General features: G+C 40.6%; 1 long non-coding RNA gene across 2 annotated transcripts; it reads left to right on the forward strand.

Annotated features, from left to right (window-relative positions):
- Nucleotides 1–6496: 6496 nt before the first annotated feature.
- LOC109927557 lies at nucleotides 6497–22783 on the forward strand. Of its 2 annotated transcripts, none has more exons than XR_007263373.1 (3): nucleotides 6497–6602; nucleotides 18970–19091; nucleotides 19231–22783. It is a non-coding gene; the product is annotated as an uncharacterized LOC109927557 (long non-coding RNA). The 2 variants fall into 2 exon arrangements; XR_007263372.1 differs by lacking the exon at nucleotides 6497–6602 and adding an exon at nucleotides 6654–6771.
- The last annotated feature ends 123 nt before the right edge of the window (nucleotides 22784–22906 follow it).

Below are 22906 nucleotides of genomic sequence, written 5' to 3' on the forward strand. Positions count from 1 at the left end.
TGCTTTGCTGGGGGTGAGGTTGTGTTGGGTAGATCAGATTACAATGGAAACTCCCTATGGCCCACTCTACAGCACTCCATCTGAGAAGTCCAGTCCAGGCTATGGAATCTCATCTTTAGAAATTACTGAGGGGGAACAAATGTACTTGAATAGTGGTGCCTGCAAGTGACTGAGGATGTAAAAGTCATTGAGAGCTTCCTGGAAAGTGAGTACACATCTGAAGGATTTGTTACTGGGCTCATACATCCACCCCACTTTGAGGGAGTAGAAGCCTTTTTAGTTTATGAAGGCTGATGGATGATGCCAGACGCTTGTTAGCCCAGAATCTAGGCAAATAAATGCACCTTATGCCTATGGAGGTCCACCAATGGTAACAAAACTCCCAGCTCTGGCTGCCTGGCTCTCGGGATCCATGATGAATCACAAAAAATCATTGAACTCCTCTGATGGACTTTGGTGATCTCCCTGGTGCATTTGAGTGGCTGACTGTGAGATAACACACATGTCCCCAGAGGAACCTTGGAATGATCCAGTGACGTAGAACTTTACCACTGCAGTGACTTTTAAAATTCCTGTCATAGGATTGCCTCTCAGTCCACTGAGAGGTAGGTCTTCCTGGAGCAGCTGACATAAATGAGTAACAACGTTACTTCTGAACCACACATTTGCCTGACATTTGCAGTTATTCCATCTGTGGTATATTCAATATAATGGTAACACTCAGTGGCTGACTCCTCATTGCCATCATCTTGAGCCTGAGGGAAACTGTGGGCACAAGACAAAGGTCTGGTCAGCTCAGTCATAATATGTCCCTCCTGACCTGAGACATTTTGTCCATTGGAGATGCTTATACTTTGCATCAACTGCTTCCTGATCCCTACACACCCACCGTTGGCCTGTACTTCAGAGACATCTCCATGTTGTCACTGCTATGTCTCTGAACATTCCCACATTGATGCTGGAGCTGACCATCAACCTGCACCCTCCTTTATACACCTTTGACCTTCTCTCCACCAACCTCAAACTTCATTTCATCACTGTCTCCCTACTTTTTTTTACCCTCATGTTTTGTTCACTTGGGAGTTGCCTCTATCATAATCTATTGGCATCCAGCATTCCGGACCAGCCTTCCTTCCTATTTCTTTGACTTGACATCCATTACCAACAAACTTCCATCATCCTTGATATGCCTTCTGTTATCCCTGACTCTCAGAAACACACCATGTAACCTGGATCTCAATCCTGCAATCATGATTTACATCCTCTGTGTGCATATTCATCTTCCATAGAAAACATAGAAAATAGAATCAGGAATAGGCCATTCTACCCTTCGGACCTGCTCTGCTACTCAATATGATCATGATTGATCCTTCAACTCAGTATCCAGTTCCAACTTTCTCACCATACCCTTTTATCCTTTTAGCCCTGAGAACCAAATCTGACTACTTCTAATTCCTTCTTGAAAACATGCAAAGGTTTGGCCTGAACTGATTTGCCATGACCCATCTACCCAATACCAGTCAACCAAACCCCAATCCCCTTTCACTGCCATCAGCCAATGTCGATGCGTCAACGCTTTCTCTCCCAAAGTCCAACGAAGCTTCCCATGAAAGAAAAACAGCTCCTACTCAGTCCAAATCCATCAGGCAAACTATTTCACTTGCAGTACACCGTGTTTAAGTCTGAAAGCATGTGTTTTTGGTTCACTGGAGAGTTGATTGCAAAGTTACCATGTAACCTGGTGATAGTATGTTTTAATGAGCACACATGAAATGTTAATGAATTAAAAATAGGCTCCCATTGCTTATTGTTGGTGAGCTCGACCTGACTTCAATGTAGCTCAGTCTCAATCCCTTGCTTCCATCCGCACCCCTCCCGGAAAGCTGACAATTTGCCTCCTGTACATTTAATTGCACCAGCCCATCCCCTTGTTTCCTGCTGCCAGTAGAAGCACAAGATTGTAAAAATGTTTATATTTATAATATTTATTAAAAATCATTGGTCAACTGTCTATAGAGAACCAAACTGAGGAGGATTTTTTTCCTATTATCTCCCTGAAGACACTTATTCATTATCGGAAATCAGCTCAACACAGACAAGCTGTCCAGAACCTTAGCAAAGTAGCTATCTATTTGATAACTGGCAATGAGTGATCACAGCCAATTTAATCAGTAATATTTTTGATCGAAGCATGATTCTACTCTCATGTTATGTTCACATATATGCACTTCCTATTACTTTCTATCGAGGTCTGATTTTTTTTCCTTTCTGATTCCAAGTTCACAAAGGTTAATTGTAAGACTCAAGCTAATAACCTGAATGAAATCAAGGAATGAAACATTAAATTTCCTGGTATGCACTGCTGTAACTGGCGGCATCATCATCCTGTTAGCCATCAGGGAAACTCAGTTCTGATTCTACTCATTGAAATGGAGAAGGAATGTTGAATTAATATTCTGGTGCCAAATATTCCATAAGTCAACATTCATTGCCAAAAAAGGATAATTGTCAATGAACAAAATTTATATATGTCCAAACAAATACTAGAAGCTGTTATTCAGAAATACGAGCAAAGGGGACCAAATTACATTGCCATTGTGAACTTGTCACTAATCAGTAGGCAAACACAAGCACATATGTAGAATTCCATTCATCAGCCTTTGACTGCATCTGAAAAAGCTATAGGTGCTCCATGAAATCTGGCAAGAATTGTGCCCACACAGGGCACCTGAATATCACATATCCACACTTGCAAATGATGGAGAAGATGGTTGCTGATAATAGCACATGGATTACTGACATTTACTCATACCAACAGATGCATAACTCTATCTGTTTGCAGATGGCCATAACCAGCACCAGTGAATGTACATGCAGGTTATATATCAAAGTCAAAGCCTCTGTCTCTTTTGTAAGGAAGTCTGCTGGCAATACAAGGTGTGAAGGCAAAAGGGGTGGGGACCAAGAGACTGGAACATCTCTTCAGAATTATAGTTGTTACCTTCCTTTGGTTTTCATTCTTTACTTCTTTATTCATTTGCTTATTCATTTCCTAAAGTAAAAATAGAAACTTTACTGAAGGAGGGAATGAGAAAAGTAGATGGTATCAGTAGCATAGCTCATCACATCATTTGATTATCTTCATCTGGGGAGGGAGGAGCAGTTTGTGTGTTGCAGCTGGTAAAGTACAACTGAGAGGAGCAAAGGGAATTAAAAGGTGAAGTCTTTTGGACAGAGGATTAGCTTAAGGGCTTTAACAGCTGTTGACCCCAGAGCTTTTTAGGTCACAGAATTGCCCTCAAGTTGGTAGGTCAGCATCAGAAGTGACTTTTCAATAAGTTTGGGAACAACTATGGAGCAGTCTGTGACCCCATGCCTGTTCCCCTCCTCCACACCTTTCCTTGTTTCCCCACTCTCCCTTCTGCCACTTACCTTTCCTCCTGCCTCTGTCTGTCTCACTTGGCTGCTGCCTCGGGCTGCTTCTGCTAGTGGCTTTTCCTAAGGCAAGACCCCCTTTACAGCAAACAGAACAATCAATTTGGACACTTTAATCAACCTGTCCTGTGCTATACCCTCAGTTCATTCCAAGAATCTAAACTTTAACTTCAGTGTGCCAATGGCCTACTCTATCAAGAGTCTGGTGTCAGCTTGCCCCATTAATTAAGGTCGTAGCACACAACACCAGAAGGAGCCTATTCAGTCCACTGAATCAATACAGGTCTCTGTACAGTATCAAATCAGGCCTATTGCTGCACTGTGTTCATGTAGCCCTGCAAATTTAATTCCCTCTACAAGTCCTGTCCTAAGGTACCTTGATTGAGTGAAGTCTTTCCCACTATCAAGTGAAAATACAACTCTGAGTTTATGCATGTAGTGTCTTATTTTTGAGATTGATTGGACTGTGTACCCCACTTGCCACAGTGTTCTCACCTTGTCTTCAATGGTGAGTTTTGGGATGGCTTGAAAATTGAGGTTATTTTGTTAATTTAAAACAGAATTGAAATATTATTCTAATCAAGCAGCTACCATATGTTAATAGGTAACTTGTCTCTATCAAGGCGGTCATGTGCAAGCAGCACGACAGCGCAGTTTGAATTGATGAGTTGGAACTAGCTTCTCAACACATTCACATTTTCACCAAATGTAACTATCCACGAAGGGATCTGTACCTGAATGATTCAACTGTGCATTGTAACCTTGAAGATTTTGCAGAGATTTTGTGATGCTGCTTTAGAGTTGCATTAAAGTTCAGTCCACTTTTATTTTCTCAACTACTGATAGTAATCTTTGTCCATGAGTGATTTGCAAAATGAACTGTAGGGCGATGTAGAGTTCAGCATCAGTCTCGATAAGCAATTATTGCCTTGCCATTGCAAATGTCTTTGAACGTACACAGGTACAATTCTTTGCCTCAGTACATATGCACTGTGGCATGCCCCCTATTCATTCCAGGAATTTGATCTTCAGGATGTCAAAACTCTGGAGGTATAAAGGTGAGTATTAAGTGAATATCTAAATTGTAAACACACTTGCCTGGCATGTCATATGTGCATATCTTTCCCTCCAACTTCTGTAAATATGGGTGAATTCATCTTCAAATTGGATAGAAAATGTGCAATGCTGGCAAATGGTGTCCAACTATAGGAAAGTGTGTTTATTTATGTGGTGGAAATAGCTGAACAGGAAAGACCACTAAAAGAACGAGAAAACTATCAAGTACAAAACAAATCCACTCAAAGAACAAAGATCCAACATAATGGAATGGGCCTTTCTTGCTGTGTCAATTTTGACGCATGCTGAGCATTTTAAATGCTTTCAGGTGAGCAGGATAAACATATTCTTATGTCATTAACAAAGTGGGTTTCTCGCAATGTACATAGGTTTTCTGTGTTGGAAACATTTCTATAGTTCATTTTGCCACATTCTGTACATAGAGTCCTGAGATTTGCCATTTGTTTTATCATTCAAAGTACCTAGTCCAAAGCAGTGCTGACAGCACTGAATATCAGTTCCATTTTAGCTGAGGCATTAGTAACTAGCTACTTTATAAACTCTTAATTTATAATACATCAAGTTAAATATTTTGATATTTGTGTCTGCATCAAGGATTAAAAGAATACATTTTGTTAACCAGCACCCTTATATAACTAGAAAACTATCCAATGCCCCACATCCACTAAGTATTCATTTGCCCAACTGATTGCAAAGGGAAAACAAAGAACTACCATAAATTTTCTCCTTCAAACTGAAAATTATGGAAGAGAATTCTATTGGCATGGAAAACTGTAATATCTTGAGTGACAAAAAGCCCTTCAGCAGGTCAAACCATCCAATAGTAATATTCAAGAAGCCTCATTCAGCCTGGTTATATATTACTTTTTGCTGACACCTTGAAGCAATAATTATCCAGAACACAGAGCGGTTATCCAGAATGTCATGGGAAAATCAATGGACCATGGTGACCTTACCAAACACCTCAACAAAATATGACAATCACTTTTAAAATGTTAAAGAAATAATTATTTTCTTTAAGTAAAATGAAGTCGGTAAAACTTTACTTCATGGTTTCCTGCCATTAGTTGTAATATTAACAAGACTGTTCAAGCTTTGTTGAATCAATGTGCCCACGTTAGCAGTAAGACGAAGACTGAAATATGTGCTCAGTTCTCTTTGCACGTGATTGTAAATTCCGAATCGACTGTTCATTCAGATTTTGTCACGAACAACAGTAATAACGGGGCGTGAGGTTATATCTTAAAATCAACTGTGTGCACATTGTGTGCAACCGGACCTCATCACGGAAAATATGGAGACTGCCTGAAGTGAGAATTCAGAGCGCGTCTGTGTGAGGAAACAAAAAGGCTTCGACAGTCCGACTGTGAAACGAAAGATTAAAGCAGTGAGTGTGTGGTGGCTGTGTGTTGATGTGTTGTTTGCTAGTTGCAGAGGCTCAGCCCGATCGATGCTCATTGATTGTCCCTGACGAGCTGCTCCACTTTCCAACCAATGTCAGCGTGTCTCCGGCTAGCCAGGATGGGGAGAAATGAAATTAAGGAAAATCTCTGCCGCCCTGGCAGTGTCGTTTCCACACACTTCACTTGGCAGCCTGCCAAATTCGAGGAGAAGCACATCGAAAAGATGGACTGGTAATCTGTATTAAGGATCAGAAACGCTTAAAATGTTCTGCCAGAACTCAGAGCCACGCATTTCACACGCTGGGAAATATATTGCTGGCGTTTCTGTTGAATAGATTGATTGAATGAAATATTGCGAACGATGGTGTTTCTTAAAACAAAAAAAAATTGCTCATTTCTGGACAAAATTCTCCCGTCAGTTTTTTTATACATTTGTGCGATTCTGCAAAACTGAATTTCATGTTTAGAGGCGCGGTTAGAATGAAGTAATAGGTTATCGCTGGCTGCGCTGGATCACATTTCAGTTCAAAAGGTTGGGTCTTCGGTTCACGAAGATCCACTTCGGTTTTTGTGGCGAGCTCCAAAAATCTATGAAATGTATTTGCATGTACTTCCAGAGCGATCTGGGATGTAGAGGCAGGCTTGCAGGAATCGGAAGGTTGTAGCCCTCTCACTTTGTGTTATTGAGTGAGTTTTTGCAAGACCGTTACCTTGTTGCAGAGTTTTGCACGGGATTGTTATTGATGCTTTGAAGTGTGATTGTGATCTGGGTCTCCGGGTTTGTTTGATCCTCAGTGCTGCAGCTGTTAGACACTGGCTGCTCAGCGCATCCCTCCCTCTGTTGGATCTGCCTTTGGTAGGTGCGGGGGGAAAAAAAGGGGGCCTGTGTTTGCAAATATGCAGATGTTATCATTGCTGAAATCTTAGTGCGCTGTGGTGGATCAGAGGCAAAAAAAAATGCAATTTTTTGGATGGCCGGTGGGGAAGGAAAGTAGTTGGTTTCGAGCGGATATTGGTTGTATCGTGGCGGTGGTCGCTGTAAACATACGGGTTTCAGCTCATTGTTGAAAATTAGCAAAGAGAGAAAAAAATGAAACAAAGTATTTGATGTGAAAGCGTACACTCCACTCTGCTAAGCTTGTAACTGGTTTAGTTTGGCGAAGGCGTGTTTACAGACTTAAAAACAATGTATGCATCTGGTTCTTTTTCAATTAGTCTCTTTTTTCCTTCATATTCCCCCTCCCCTTTAGAGTTTTTCGAGGGCAATGTTGGCCAGCTCCACCTTCTGTTAAACGAGGCTTTCCTTCCAAATGTGTTTTAATCGAGAAGTTGCTGTTATTGTCAATGGGGGGGAAAAGTGTCCATGCTCGTTTTGTTTTCTTAGCCAGAATCACCATGTCTTTCTGAAACTAGTTGTTGCAATGCTTTTGTAGTTTAGTTCGACAGGATAAATAAATTAGTTTACTGAACCTGAATAGTGCGCGTGATCAAAGCGGAGCATGCCGAGCGATTGTGCAAAATGTTATCGCCACCTTTTTACTGGACAACCTTTCTGTGGATCAAGTACTCCCGACTGCTACAGCAGCGATTCTGTGAAATTTAAATAGCATGAAATACTTAAAAGTAAATCTTGAAATAAGGAAAAGGGGGTCGAAAACGCAGTGGATATTTATCCCATTACCGCTGAGCAATGTTTTATATAATACCTCATTAAATGGGTGGAATTTCTGACTGGCCCTAGTGGCTTTTGGGGTCCCTGAATCACGACTGTGCTATGGAGCAGTTGTTAGGTGGGTACAGTTGGCAACATGCTAATATCTGCAAGGTAGTGAGGTTGATATCACAATACATTGAACACTTGGTCGGTCGAAGCAGTTGGTAAAATGCAGGTTTATCAAGTAATGAGGCGCAAAAATTTGTGATCTATATTATTTATTTTTCTTGGTTAATAAAGCAAAAAATGCAGGTAAATACAAAAGTCAAAATTGGGATCCTGTATGACGATGACAATAACACATATTTTGGCGAGTTACCTGGATTACCTGAGAGCCAATTAGGACATTTAAATGTAACTGTGTATCCCAGGTAGCATACGTGTTAAAAATGTGCTGAAAATTTACCAGTAGTTATTACAAAGTGTAACATCAAAAAAAGGAACGTTTTGTTTTAAAGTACTGAGGTCTTCAGTGAGAAAGTAGTTGTGCCTCATAGTCTACTGAGCAGACAAGAAAGGTATGATTGGAATGCTGGTCTGTTTTGTTGTTATCAACTGGCCCAGTAGGAGTGTCATTGTTGCCCTCTGGTTAATGCCTGGGAAGGACATCAAATCAGAGTCCCCCTTCTTTATCTGCTATATAGTTATGTAATTTCACAAAGCATATTTGTGGATGCCAAGTAGGGGAGAATAAAAGCACACTTGGTGATGGTATTCTTTATCCAGTGATTGTATGGCTTATCAACATCTAGTGGCAGGTGAAGAGTATTTATTTGGCTGAGTTTTGGAAGGCATTTGGAGCCCGTATGCACCTAAGTGTGAGCCGTTGCCTTCAGGAAGGAAGAATATTGGGAGCAAATTGTAATGAGTGTTGTTGTTGTGTCCTAATAAGAGATTGCAGTTCAGATTCTTGCATCTGGATGTATTAATTTTGGCTAACATGAGTAATCCCTTGGTTTATAAAGGAAAGGAACGCATGGTTTAAAAAAATGTAACACCAGGGACATATTTTGCTCTGAGGAAAGGAACAAAGCCTGGCAATAGTGGATCAAATGTCTGATATATGCAATTCCCAATTTTCCCTGCTATCGATTTCAATCAAAAGGAGAATTGGGAAGGGTGTAATGATTCACCACTGCCAATTTGACATCCACCATCAAAACTGAAAATGATTCCCATTGTCTTTAAGCACCTGTACTTTTCAGTACTGGCAAAGAAGTGAAGCCTGTTTTCTTTTGTCACGATGATCGATTATGCCCTGTTCATTTCAGCAATAGTAATAACAGTCTTTAGGACTGATCTCAAAACTATGCATCTATGTTTGTTTTTAGTTATCTGGAGAACCTTGTGCTGCTGCTCTGTTGTAGGCTTGTGCTTGTTGAATTACTACATATATTGTGATCAGTGGAACCTGCTTTCAAAATGTAAGGATTTAATACAGAGCAATGTTCCAACAAGTGGCTAACTGAAATGAGTAATCATTGGATTTTTGGGTTGTAAATTTAATTTTGTTAAGATAAAGAGTTGGAATTGGTCAATTGGAAACATGTGATATAATCTTAACCTTTTATATTGGGAGATGAATGGCCCACACAAGTATTCAATTCATATCTATTAAAATCACATATTATTTATAAGTATAATTAATCAGACACACTATAGATCTGCACTTTGCTGCAGTCTCTCAGTTTGCATTGATTTTACACACTGTCTGTCCTTTATATACACTTTGGTTTACTGTGACTGCGCAGACATCTCTCCCAATGGCTGTGATTCAGCCTTCACTGACCTCCACCACTGATTAGTTCTGTCTGCAGCAGAAGGAATGAAAGGAGGGCTCTTACCTCTTTTTTTGCAGGACTCAGGGCTAATGATTTTTGTAGTTCAGTGCTAATACTGGATGAGGCTTTTTTCCTATTTCTAGAGATTTACAGGCCTTACATGACAGGGGTACTTAATTACCACTTAATGTTAGTGTCTCCGCTTTTGTCCATTTCAAATGAGTACTTTTAAAGCAGCAAGGAATATGTTTGGACAGAGATATCAAGCAGATTATATTGCTGAAGACAAATAGTTGTATTGTGAAGCATTTTTGGAAAGTGTATAATCGAGTATCTGAATGAAAGTAAAGAACACCTCTGGTGGAAAAGGTACATGTTTAACGGATTAAATAGTAAACTTCCCTGACAGTCCTCCTCCCTTGCTAGATGCAATAGCCCCTCCTTGACTGTGGTAGCAGTTTCAGTATGAAACCCAATACACTGCCAGAAGAAGCATTACAACTGCTGTTTTTTCTCCTTGACCTTATTTGAACTTGTATTCATTCATTAAGTACTGAAGATCACTGAAATGAAGACACAATTTGAAATTAATTTTGATTACATGTTTCTCAAAAATGCCTTATTTTTGTTTTAAGTTGTTATGAACATTATTCATTTGTTATGTTAAATTTAGTGTTTTGGTAAAAAGTAGAGACAGTTTTTATTAGTACAAAATATTTCAAAAGCATTAGCTCTTGATTCCCTTAAAAACCATCTGTAATTGTTACTTAGAGTGTTTGAATGTGGGAGAGAAAACAGTTTTTCCAACGAATAAATCTAGGAATTATTATCAGTGTGCCAAAAATACAATATTTTCTCATTTATGTGTCAAATGAATGTTGCTGTTTTCTCAATGACCACGACAACCTTGTTAACACTATTTTGTTTAAATTAGTATCTTTTAACAGTGCAGTCTATCTGTTAAGAAATGTATAAATATTCCAAGTACCACAGATAAAGTTTCTCTTTAAACTGTGAACATTTTTGTTTCATTCATAGAATTCATAAAAGAGGAAGGAGTTGGAAATCCTAGGCTGTTATTTTTAAGCTTAGAGTTATTTATATAATACTGACTTGCAAAGGTTTGTGATTACAACATAAACATAGTCATCCTGCTGGTAATAGTTTACAGTCAAACTGGTGTATGTCAGATATTTTTGGTAATTAGTACTAAATAATTAATATGTAATTATAAAAGTTGTGAATTGAAAAGATATTATTAGAGAAATAAACATATTGGAATCACAATACATGACCTGAAGGATAATTATTGCAACATTAAAATACTTCTACTCTGGTAAAATAATTGTTTAAAATAAAGGGTAGGTGCAGTCTGTAGGCAAGAAGACATTATTGTTGAATATATGAATGAGTTGTTCTTTTAACATGAAGAGATACATTGATGTGTAACTCATATTTTTACACAAACAAATTAAATGTATAAAGTATTGATGCTGAAGCTCTCCATAGGCTCTCTAATGCAAAACATTGTCTATTATTGCTATTTGTCATCATCTCTGTAATAGCTGCATATTAACACAGAAATACAAACATAAAATTCTGGAATACACAGCAAGTCTGGCTGCTTTCTTTCTTGAAGGTTTTTGATTTAAAACATTGTGCGGAATTTTCATTTTATTTTGAGACTAAATGGTGTCCAGGCCTAAAAGCAGGTGGGACTTTAACTTGGGGGTGAGTGGGTTTTTTCTTGTATGTTCTTCTCAGTCTGTTGCATATACACATGCAGAGGTTTTATGGGCAGGGAGTTCTAAAGTCTGCTGGAACTTCTGGGCTTCAAGATCAAGCAGCATATTTAAGAGGCATCTGAATAACATTTTACACTGAAACTCAGGAGCATCACTTAACCTTTGCTCATCACCCCGAACCCATTCCTGGGAATGTCAGAAATCACGCAAAAAGTAGTGCTATGTTTAGTGATTCCTCTGTAGAGATTCTCCTGAAAGTTGTCCAGGAAAGAAGGGAAAGCTCTTTTTTTCCTGTGGATTGCAACAAGAGGCCATTGCAACTGACAAAAGCAGCCTGGACAGAGGTGGCAGTGGAGGTCAGTGCCCAGAAGTGACTGAAGAGAAGCTGGACCACAACAGGATGAATGTTTTACTGTGCTCTATCAGACCATTTGCCACAGGCCACTTAATGCTTTGTGCTCCTGTGAGTGAGAGTTAGCATTGTAATGTTGTCAGTGCACAGGACTGTCATATAGGTGGTGAATACTGCGTTCAGTTCTGATCTCCCTGCTACAGGAAAGATGTTGTTAAACTTGAAAGGGTTCAGAAAAGATTTACAAGGGTTGGAGGGTTTGAGCAATAGGGAGAGGCTGAATAAGCTGGAGCTATTTTCTCTGGAGTGTTGGAGGCTGAGGGGTGACCCTATAGAAATTTATAAAATCACGAGGATGATGGATGGGGTGAATAGTCAAGGTCTTTACCCCAGGGTGGGAGAGTCCAAAACTAGAAGACATAGGTTTAATGTGAGAGGGGAAAGATTTAAAAGGGACCTAAGGGGCAACATTTTCACGCAAAGGGTGGTGCATGTATGGAATGAACAGTCAGAGAAAGTGGTGGAGATTGGTAAAATTACAAAATTTAAAGGCATTTGGATGGGTACATGAAGAGGGAGGGTTTAGTGGGATATTGGCCAAATGTTGGCTAATAGGACTAGATTAATTTAGGATACCTGGTCAGCATGGACGAACTAGACTAATGGGCTCAGTTTCTGTGGTGCATGTCTCTATGACTCTTTGCCTTATGTGTAATCAATGTCTGTCACTATGTTGCAGCAACCCAAGTAGCAATATTTGCACCACAGTGGTACCGCTTCTCATACATCTGTCAGGATGTGAAAACATGAAAGGAGCTCAGCGCTCGGCAGTTTACACACTGTCCAGTCACTGACTTTTTGTCACAACTAGGAGAGCGTATACACCTGATAACATTTCACTACAAGTTTGCACAGAATAATGACACAACCACATAACATGGTGTTTTCATTTGAGTCCCTTTTGACTTCAGCCTTGCTTGCCTACCCTGGTCAGGTTTGCTGGTGTCATCCAATGCGACCCCCTCACTTAGGCAGACTTGTTTGCCCAGTGAGTCTTCACCCCTTACGTTGTAAGTGCTTACGTGAAGAAGTGCCTTGGTTCTGAAGGGGCTAAGTTGCTGAAGAAGTTTGTCTTCACCAGAGCTTGGAGGGAGAAGTCTACCACACCAGGCCCATGTTGTCATATTAGTCAGGCTTGTGAATGCACATTTTCCATTTTTGCCTGACAAAATTGCAACCTTGAATGTAATCCCAGCAGGATCCGAGTGTATACATGATATGCTAATACAATCAGATCTGCAATAATGCAATAGTTGCGTTCCTCCACAACATTGTGTTATGGAAAATTGTGCGACAGAAATAACGGGGCCTATGGGAAAAGCGGAGGTAGGGCCAGACCACCAAAAAAATCACTCAAAATCGCTCGAATCTCTCAAAAGCATAACATAAAGGAAGCACAATTTGAATTAATGTTTAATTCATATCTAATAATGAAATAAAATTAAATTTAACACCTTATCTTGAAAAAATGACTTGCTGGGGAAGGAGATTTTGAGGTTGCTATGTTGTTAATGCAGGCGCTGAGGGTCGTCATCATCATCAACATCATCATCATCATTATCACCATCCTCAGGTGCAGTTGTAGTTGCAGGTTTAGGGTGAAAAACAGTTAATCCAGAAGTGGATGGACATAGTTCATTGCCTTCTGACTGTTTCATGGGAGTTGGCTTAAAAAAAATCCAGTTTTTGTTGCTTTTCCCTTTTTTTTCTTTCATGAAGAAGCTGTTCATAGGGTGTCAAATAATATCTTATTCCACAAACTGCAACCCTGCTGTTTTCTGCATTGTAATCGTTGTCCTCTAACAGTTGCAGCTGCATCTCAATTTCCCTCAGGATAGAAGACAAAATAGAAGTGATGCTCTCGTGATGCTGCATCCTGGACCTCATCTACAGCTTCCACTTCCCCCTCAGAGACACATTGTTATAGATCAGCTGGAGAGTGACCTTTACAGTGGGACTCAAGCAGCTGTTCAACATCCTCACTCTCCACTTCTTCAAATCCAACTTGCTTTGCAAGATCAACACAATGTTCTTTGATTCTTGGGATCAAAGCCTTTAAAATTTTGAAGAAGTCTGGGAGAAGTTTCTGCCAAACTGCATGCAAGCTGTCCTTACTGACATCACCCCAGGCCTCCATGATAATGTTAATTGCACTGATGGTGTTAAAGCTCTTCCAAAATTGAAGAACACTGTCCTTATCCCCCTCAGTGGCTGCTATCAGCTTCTTAAATGTTCACCTCAAATAAGATGCTTTAAAAGCTGCTATTGCACCCTGGTCCATGGGTTGAAGCAGAGATGTTGTGATTGGGGGTAGAAATAGCACTTTGATATTTTCAGAAAGCTCACCAATGGTGGGAGGATGGCTTGGCGCATTTCCAGGTTGAGGAGAATCGTGAAATCCAAATTTTTTTTTCCTGCAACACTTTCTGAAAACCTATTCCAAAACATCAACAATAAGGTCAGAAAAAATTGGCCCCGTCATCCAACCTCTTTTGCTTGACCTAAAGTAGATGCCTATATTAGACTTAAGGTAACCTTGCAAGGCTTGTGGGTTGGCAGAGTGGTACACTACCACAGGCTTAGGCTTTAAGTCTCCACTGGCATTGGCTCTCAGAAAGACAGTCATATGATCCTTTGCCACCTTAAAGCCTGGAGCGTGTGCTTCATTCATATGGCATTTGCTTCCAAATTCCAAGTTGTAGCCTTCTTCATCAATTAATTTTTTTACTATGGGAGGAAATGCCATCACACGTTCCTTGTCTGCACTGGCAGCTTTGCCACATAACTTTACGTTATGAAAAGCATAGCAGTTCTTAAAACCAGCAAAGCAGCCACTGCTAGCACTAAAGGCAGACGCGTTTGAAGGATTTTCAGCTTTTTTTTGATAAATCTTCACAAATCGATAAGGCTTTCTCTTTTGTGGTGAGAAAGGTGGTCCCAGATCACTTTTTCATTTGATCTTCGATCTATACGCTTAGAAGCTGCTCCATCTCCTCAAGTTCCTTTGTCCATGACCTCTCAGATTTACTAGCACTCAGATTTGCTCCAGGAATACAGCTTGCTTTAATCTTTTCTGCATTGTCTCTAATGGTGCGCAAGGTAGACTCCTTTATTCCAGTTATGCGAAGTATATCACATGTTCTCTCATTACGCTCAAAACGTTTTATAACGTCCAGCTTCTCTTCCAGTGATATAGCCTTTCTTTTACTTTCACCACCTGCAGTTTTATCACTAGGCTGCTTCTTGCTAACATTCTTGTCACTTTGTCCTCACATTTTTGTGCGTAACATGGCAGAATTTGCAAAAGAAAAACCCAAAAATCACGGAGTACTGTACTTCACAGAAAGCGCTTCACAACAAAGTCTGCGAAATGATTACGTGATGCCAGCACAGAGACTCTTTCGACACTAACATCGCCGAACATTCAGGACAAAGCCTGCAAAATGATCGTGTGATGTCAACGTGTACTCCTCTGCGCACCAATGGAATTGCGTTATAGCCAACACAAGTTTACGTTTTAGAAATAGCATTGCCCTATTCATCAGTCGCATTATAGGCAATTTGCATTGCTGGAGCACACATAATAGCAGAACTGACTGTAAATGGAAAATAGAATCTTAATTACGAAGCTCACAAAAGCTGACTGGTCTAAAAGTTGTTGAAAACTTAACAGCAAAATTTTGCCCCAACTTTTGCCTCCCACCCAATTAAATTCCCTCACCTGCCCTTCTTAAAAACTAAAAAGTAGCCCCCGGAAATTGCACCCATTAAATCGGTTTTTTCCCTCCACAGATGTTACCAGCTCGACTGAGTACTCAAGCATTTTTTTTGTTCTTATTTCAGACTTCAAATGTTGAATCTTTTTACATTTGTCATAACTTCACACAGGTTTGATTTAATTCTAGATTCTCTGCATTAAGCCTAGAAGTCAAAGCTTCCCACTTGATTCAGCATAATTCCTTTAATCAATGGAATTTAGGGAAAATGTAAAACAAGTCTACATCCAAGAAAACAGTCGTGTTGTTTAAATAATTTGCTTCAGTCAAAATTGTCTCTGTACTTCAGTCAAGACAGGGGAACCAGCTCAGATTTGTTCATAATCTTTTTTCTCAGATCCAACCCCTATGTGTCATTGACTATTGTATCTTCATTTCTTGCCTCATAAATATGGCTCGTTTTATATGTATTTAGTCTTTTGTCTGAGGTCAGAAAATAAAATTATGTGCATTGAGTACATGGCAGCCATAAGGCCTTTTGCAAAATATGCTTAGTTTTGAGATGTTTAGTTGTCCTGACTGAAGTAATTAAACATTACAGAATAATTCTGTTCCCGATGTTTGTAGATACCTAAATAACTGTCAAGGTTGCTACTTATGATATCCGTTTATCCAATGTTGATACTGTTAGCACAGCGGACAATTTATTCCTCTTTTCCCCTTCTGATATTGATAACTTCTGCTGTGAATGATTCGGTAGATGTACGCTCAGTGCTTTATCCAAGTGTCTTTTTCTCATTTGTAAATCTAAATGATAGTTGTTGTAGGGAATCCTCCAACATGGGGTATCCACACCAAACCTGAATCCAGCCTCAGTCAATGCCCACATTCACATTGTTAACCAGAGATAAAAGATAGCCAGATTTCTGCTCTTGATTGTTGACTTAATTCTCCCCAACAGAATTGTGATGCCTCCTATAACCAACTAGGCGGAGATTGGCTAATTCAACCAGTGCTGTTCGTTAAGACAGTTTACTCATTTAACCCACTGAGACCATGGAGCTTTTTCATGTAGAGCTTGTCAAGAAAATCATTCCCTTTAATGGTGTACTCAACCATGCCTACTTCACAACAAGAAGCACAAAATTGTTCATGATAAGGAGGAAGATGCATTCTTAATGTGTTTGCATGGAGCTATAACATCTCAGTTATTTAGCTTGGTGCCTGTTTTCCTTCAGTAGAGAACTGTTGAAGAGAAAATTGAGTACTTGTCTATATTAACAAAAAGGAAAAGCCACCTCGATTTCAAGTGGCAAATCCCAGAACACAGCAGAGAAATATGTATGCAAATAAGGTAGAAAATAAATATTGTTATGGTCCACCGTAATAGGTAAGTGGAGCAATTATTATGGAGGCTCAAAACTTTCTCATCTAAAGCTCAATTAGTCAGAAAATTAGAAGTTGCTTTATGCATATAAAAAGAATAAAACAAATGGAGGCAGGATTTTCCTTTCATCATGAGAAACATATTGTGTCCTGGTCCTGGTCCTGGGTGGAAGTAGTCAAAGATTTTCACAGGGCAGACAGTTAGTTGGCTAGAAAGTGGGTTTGGTGGCCCGTGAGTGGCTACAGGAAGTATGAGGTGAGTTTGAAGGAGTGCCAGCCCTATTTAAACTGTCCCAGCAGCTGTCCCTGCGGCTGCCATTTCAGTCCATTATTTAAAGATGGTGCAGCACTGGCAGATACCCAGGTAGGCAAGTCCTCACTTTGTGGACATAGATTGCATCCATGGTCAACCACAAGATTTTATAGACTGTAGGACATCCTGTGGATTACGCGGTAGCTAGAGAGAAAACAGGGGGTTTTTAGAACAGTTATTCTGACATCAGTATTGGGGAAAATGTTAGACTCCATTATAAAAGATTTGATAGCAGAGCACTTGGAAAACAGTGACAGGATTGCACAGGCTCAGCATGGATTTACAAAAGCAAAATCATGCTTGACAAGTGTGCTGGAATTGTTCAGGGATGTAGCTAATTCAGTTGATAAGGATACTCCAGTGGATATGGCTTCCTTGGGCTTTCAGAAGCCTTTTGATAAGAGCCTACATTAGAGATTAGCGTGTAAAAATTAAAACACTATGGATTAGGGGTTGTGTACTGATATGGATAGAGAGCTAATGGCAGAGAGGAAACAGAGTGGGAATAAACAGGAATTATTCTGAGTGGCAGGCGGTGACTAGTGAGGTACCACAGGGATTAGTGCTTAGACCCAGCTTTCACAATGTACAGTAATGATTTAGATGAGGGAACTAAATTTTAATATCTCTTAAATTTGCAGATGGCACAATGCTAGGTAGGAGGGTGAACTGTGAGGAGGATGCAGAGGTGCTTCAGTGTGATTTGGACAAGTTGAGTAAGTAGGCAAATGCATGGCAAATGAAGTATAATGCAGATATATATGAGGTTGACCACTTTGATACAAATACGGGAAGGCAGATTATTATCAGAATGGCAACATATTGGGAAAGTGGGAGGTGCAATGAGACCTGGACGTTTTTGTACACCAGTCACTGAAAGTAAGGATGCAAGTGTGGCAGGCCATGAAGAAGGCTGATGGTATGTTGATCTTTGTAGCAAGAGGATTCAAATACAGGAGCAGGGATGCCTTGCTGCAATTGTACAGGGCCGTGGAGAGACCACATCTGGAGCGCTGTGCAGTTTTGGCTTCCTTCTCTGAGGAAGGATGCTCCAACTATGGAGGGAGCGCAACAAAGGTTTATTAGACTGGTTCCTGGGATAGCAGGACTGACCAAGAAGAGAGACTGGATTAGTTAGGACTATATTTACTGGAGTTTGGAAAAATGAAAGGCTGGGGAACCTCATAGATACCTTTAAAATTCGAACAGAACTAGACAGGGTAAGCACAGGAAGGATGTACTGAATTACTGGGGAATCCAGAATCAGGGGTCACAGTTTGAGGATACTGGGTAGGCCATTTAGGGCCGAAAGGAGGAAATATTTCTTCACCCAGGGAGTGGTGAGCCTGTGGAATTCTCTGCCACAGAAAGTGGTAGAGGCCAAAACATTGTAGTTTCCAGAATGAGTTAGACACCGTTCTTAGGGCTAAATGGATCAAAGAGTGTGGGGAGAAAACAGGAAAAGGGTACCAAGTTGAATGATCATCCATGACAATATTGAATGGCGGAGCACATTCAAAAGGCTGAATAGCCTACTCCTGCTCCAATTTTCAATGTTTCTAGACCCATGTGATCTCTTTTATGAGGGAGAGACAGGTGGTTTTTTTCTTGCAAGGTGGCAGGAGGAGATCAGCCCTCTTGGACCAAGCAGGTTTGGATGGAGACTACTGCCACAGTTAGTAGATCATGTGTGGTGCACAGGAACTGAATCAGTTGCTGGAAGAAGTTCAATGTTTTTATTCATTTGGCACTCAAGCTTCAGGACAAGCTTTACACACAAACTCAGTTGAGAAGCTTGAGGCCTAATGCAGCTGCTGAACATGGGAGAAGTGTGTGCAAGAGTCCTTAATAACTAAACAAAGTTCAGAATTATCATGCTGCTGAGATCCTACCAGCATTGATATTTACAACTTCTTACGTGTATGAGCTGTTGGCATTGGCCACCGAGGCCAGCAATGTCTTATCTCTTTCTGTTTTGTTCTTGTAGGAAAAAATTGGCACATAATATCCACGAGTGGGCCGAGGTGGGCAGAGATATTCCCCGGCTGCAGGATGGAAGAGGGAACAATGGAGTTGCCAGGGCTGCTGGTGAAGAGAAAGTTGGGGAAGGTCAGAAGGGCTTGTCTCACTACAAACATCGATGCATTGTGCCATTATCCACCTGATAGCATGTATTGGGAAGTCTGCACTCTGCAGGACCACCCTGTTGTTGAAGGCTAGCTCTCACGATTTTTTGTGTCTCCCTTAGGTACTGGCCTGAGGTGCCACGACAGACTCCTTCACCAACTCCGGGACAGCCAGTGCTAGAGTAGAGCTCAGACTAAGCACTAACGCATCTTTAGAAGCACACCCTCCACTATTGCCGATTCTGGCTCTTTGGTGGGTACTCATGTGTGATTACATAGCACAGGGTGATGAGTGAGCAGATCATGGATGAGCTGGAATATGTAAAAGAGGCAGCTGTGGGCAGTGTCCCCTTGGAGGATCGAGGATAAAACACAGCCCTGCTCAGCCGGATGCAGATGCAGGACACCAGGAGTCCGAACGGATGCTATAGTTAGATTAGCAGTAACAGAGGTACTTCTACAGGTTCGAGTTCCCTGTGGCAGTGTACAGTCATGGGCTCAGAATGGAGGAGTCCATCCAGCTCGTGTATCATTATGGCTTAGGGGATTTGAATGTATTAACTCTTTTCATTAAAAGAGTGACCAATCACATGGAAAAATTATACATGGCAGCATTTGCAGTTTATGCAGGAACTGCATTGATCTTTGCATGCCATGCTGAGCCTCTGATTGGTCTGTGGTTCAAATGGTGCAGAGATACTCGGAGGAAATGCCACTTGTGCCTCAGCTGGTGCTCCTGTGTGGAGCTGAGGCTGCCACTGAGGAGGATGAGAGTGCCATTCTCATGGGGCGCAATCATCATCATCATCATCGATTCCTTGGATCCTCTGAAGGAGTATCCATCTCCCCCTGCAATCACTCTAGAGGTGCATTCATTCAAATCCCCCTTCCAGGCTGCCAGCTCCACATTGGAGATGACTGCCACATGTGTCTCAGCCAATTGCAAAAACTAGTAAGCTAGATGACTCAATCAGATCTATTGCAGTCAACTGGGAACACTGCAGAGAAGGTATTGAGGGCAAAGGCAGAGCACCAATTGGGTTACTGTACAGTTTTTGCCTTTTTGAACACTGTGTAAGTGTTGACACATGAACCCAGATGTGTGTGAGCCTCCTTTTATTAATGATGGTACTTTGAAGAAGGGGTAAGGGTCTATGAACAGTGACATTGAAACTTGTGGACAGATGTGTGTTCATCATTGGTAGGAGTTAAAGCTGTGTTTTTTTTTGTGGGCATGTTCTCAGAGGCATCTTAAAAGTAAGTTCCATACCACGCCTGTGTTGGAGGGGCTCAGCTGAAATGTGCCTGGATCAGATAATCCCTGTTAATATCTTCCTGATGTGACCCTCAGGCCTTGGTGTAGGCTTGATTGCTTTCCTGTGCAGTTAGGGAATTTCTGTGATCCGCATCTTACTTCTCCTCCTCCTCCTTTCTTCAATGAGTTGTGTCCTTTCAATGTTACAGTGTCTTCAACGTCCAGACCTCTCTGGAGAGCTATGCATGGAGAGCTTAGCAAATCACCATTGTACATGAGGGCTTTACAAGAGTGTACTGCTGGGTACCTTTGACCAATGCAGGCATTGAAACAACATCTTTAGAACCCAGAAGGACCACTGGTTGATGCTTTTGAGATGGTGCCTTTTGGCATCTCTGTTTTGAGTTCTCGAAGAGGGGTGAGTAATCATCTCTTTAAGAGATATCTCTTAGATCTATCCATTGTGTTTGTGGGGTTGAATAACGAACTGGAGCACCTTGGACTGCCATCAAATGAAGTAATCATGGCTGCAGCCAGAAAAGTGAGCACTCGGACGCAGGAAGCTCTTGTTGTGATCACAGATCAGTTGAACATTGAGGGAGTCGAAGACCTTCTGTTGATGAATCTCACCTGACATTCATATTGTGTCTTTATAATTATATTGGTACAATTGGTGTGATTCTGTATCTGGGGAATTCAGCCATGAGATGGAACGCACTGACCTATCTGGTTGTGAGGTCCAGTTGTCTGGAATTGTATTTACTGCTCTGATTTTGCAAACAAAAAAAGGTAATCTCTGAGCTGCAAGATGGAATAATGCATAGCTGATCCTTGGAAGGAGCTAGACCAAAAGTTGTTCCTGCCCAGTTGCCAGGGCATAGCCAACAGAGCTGTGAGGTGTGAGGTTTTCCACAATAAGAAAACACATTTATGTGACTAACTGCGTGGAGAGTTGAAGTGTCCTCCAGTGTTTTTTTTTCGTCTTCTGTGTGTATCTCTGTCTTCAATATCTTATCCAATGCTGAGGAATGGTCCCTCTTGCCTTCCTATCTCTTATCATTCTCATCTACCTGCCTGATGCCCAGGGCTTTGACTGTCTTGAGGAGGCTGTTGGTTTTTTTTATCAAAATCAGATAGTGGCATATCTGTTGTCACCTGCAATTTTCTTTCTGCTCAGGTGGCTTTCCAGTTATATTTGAAAGCCGTGCCCCTCCCCTTATGCCACCATGGTTCCAGCACACAGCTATCTCATGCATTGTCCAAGTGCTTTCTGATAATTCTTCCGGCAACCTGAATTGTGCCAATACTAAGACCTATTTTTGTACCATTCCAGCTTTCACCTGATTCCCAGAGCTTGCTGTTGCTGGCTACCCACTGTGCGTCTGGCTCCATTTACTTAGCCTGCCTGAGCAGACAGCTGCTACCAACATCTGAAAACTGCCCTGAAAGAGCTTTTAGATGAGCTTAACTGCAGTTATTGCCAGATTAGGAATGTTATGAGGACCACCCTCCCCCTGCCTGGGTGAAATATGCTGGTGACAGAAAACTAGCACATTATTTGGTGGCGGTATCTTTAATCACTATTCAGTTACATTCGCGTCTATGTGGGTTCTAAACACCTTTCTCATACTTTTTAGTGGCTTTATATTGGCTATTCAGTGCTTTTTATTTGAACAGAATAGAACACTCAAGTATGATGTGCAGAGGAATGTATTTCAAAACTGTGCAAATATCAAAAGTGTTGTGGTAAATTTAAAAATGCAGTGACTTCTTAAATAACTGTTAAATGTTTGAATTTGTTTATATAGGCTTTATATTCTAACTGTGTATTCGGAGCATTAGATATTTTAAATTATTCATAACATTAACCAGGTTTAGCCATTAATTAAAAACTTTCAGATAGTCATCAGAAAACTCTCTATCAAGGCGTAATTGAATTTTCACAAAGAGTTTCCTCTGTTGAAGATGGAATACATTGCTTATCTTCAAATCATTCACAGATTGTGTGAAAATGTTAGTCAGTATATTACAAATTTGTCAGTCGTCGGAAGAATTTTCAGGATGAGAAGTAATAATTTTAATGAAGACTTCCCATGGGAAAGATTGCAAGTTTTAAAAAAATGCGACTGACAGCTTTTTGAGAAGTTGTTCTACCCCATGGAAGTTACCACTGACATTTGGGATTATTTTCAGTAATGTGTTCATTATTTGCTCATTGTTTAAGTTTAAAAAAAATCTGCATCTCAAGCAAAAGGAATGATTATTCTCATTCAGTTACTAAAAAGTTAGTGTGAACATGTGATAATCCTTTTTAATAAACACCAGTCTAATGTTGTAATTATGTACGCTTCGATACAGTCATGCAGAATTGTCATCCTTGCTGAAAAGCTGCGTTAATTTTTTTTTAAACCCTGTCCTCCTGGAGAAAATACTCCAAATTTTAATATATCACATGAATATTGAAACTGTGATAACAAGGTGTAGAGCTGGATGAACACAGCAGGCCAAGCAGCATCAGAGGAGCAGGAAAGCTGACCCTTCTG

Source organism: Rhincodon typus, chromosome 12 (assembly GCF_021869965.1).
Source record: "Rhincodon typus isolate 14 chromosome 12, sRhiTyp1.1, whole genome shotgun sequence".
NCBI lineage: Eukaryota > Metazoa > Chordata > Chondrichthyes > Orectolobiformes > Rhincodontidae > Rhincodon > Rhincodon typus.